Raw genomic sequence first — 1,381 nt, forward strand, 5'->3', positions numbered from 1 at the left:
TCTCTGTTTTCTTTAGGAATTTTTCAAATGTTATTCCTTTTTATAGAAGACAATGCATTCCAGTATCTATGTCCCTGATGTTGATCACACTGTGCTTGTACTCATCCAGTTCAAGAACAAGAGTTTTCCTGTTTTGTAAAAGAGATTGGGAACACTTCCATTTTATTTCGTGGTCCTGAACAAGATAACATGGAATTAGAATTAGAATGATTTTGGAAATGTGAATTTATTTAGCAGTGATATAGTTGGTGGAAAAATTAGAAAATAAAAAATGATATTAGTGAATTCTTGCTTCATATACTTTTTCTGTGTCATTTTGTACAGCTAAGCAATCTTGGTTTATTTGGATTTGCCTGGGTTATAAATGGAAGTAGCAATTAATCTGAGTCAAGCAGCCCCCTCCTCAATGGCTCATTTATTCTGAAGACCTTTATGGGGCCTCTGCTCCGTAAAAGGCCCTGTGTTAGCAGTTCAGGCACTGGGAGAAGCAGGACACCCCCACAGCTAGAGCGATGGTCTAGGAGCCACAGTCACATGAGGTGCATTGTGAGAGTGAGGGGAAACAGGACATAACTGTAAGGTGTCCTTTTGGATCTTGCATAAGCCCCAGAGAGATCTCTTTCTGGGACAGGACGGAAGGGGTCCTGGATCTTGTCAGATTGCTGCTGACCACAGGGACAGTGTAGGTGTTTTCTACCCCATATCTGCTAAGAATCCTGCAGAACTCCTGTCACACTCCCTTGAAGTGATGCCCAGAAACCCATCCTCTCCTGGTCCTAAGGACACAGAACTCAAGGTGTTAACTAGCTTTTAATTATCTTCATTGTAATTGGGCATTGTAATCAAAGACTCAACATTTATTGGTGATGCAATGATGAAAAAAAGGGTTTGAATGGAAGGCCAGCTGGGACACAGGCAAAGAGTGGTTCTTGCTTCTATTTCCTGGACCAGCTTGGGTCCTGTTGGAACAGTGCTCCGCACCCAAATTTCACAGGTCTTCTAACTGGAAATGGGCCTTTCTGGGTAGCCCATACAATGAAGAATCTGCTTGCATTGTGGGAGACCTGGGTTCAATCCCTGGGTCAGGAAGATTCCCTTGGAGAAGGACATGGCAACTCACTCAAATATTCTTTCCTGGAGAAGTCCATGGACAGAGGAGCCTGGAAAGCTACAATAAATTGAGTTGCAGAGTCCGACATGACTGAGTGAGTGACACTATGGTCCACTATAGTCTAACTAGAAAAGTTTCTCAGTTTTATTTATGAAACATCTTGTTTGGCTAATTAGGAATTCCATATCCTATTGAGGTGCATATTCTCTGACCTGCCTTGGACAACAAAGCAGCCAACCCCATTCAGTGGAGAACAGAGGAGTGACTGGG

Source organism: Bison bison, unplaced genomic scaffold (genome assembly GCF_000754665.1).
Source record: "Bison bison bison isolate TAMUID 2011002044 unplaced genomic scaffold, Bison_UMD1.0 scf7180017863178, whole genome shotgun sequence".
Classification (NCBI taxonomy): domain Eukaryota; kingdom Metazoa; phylum Chordata; class Mammalia; order Artiodactyla; family Bovidae; genus Bison; species Bison bison.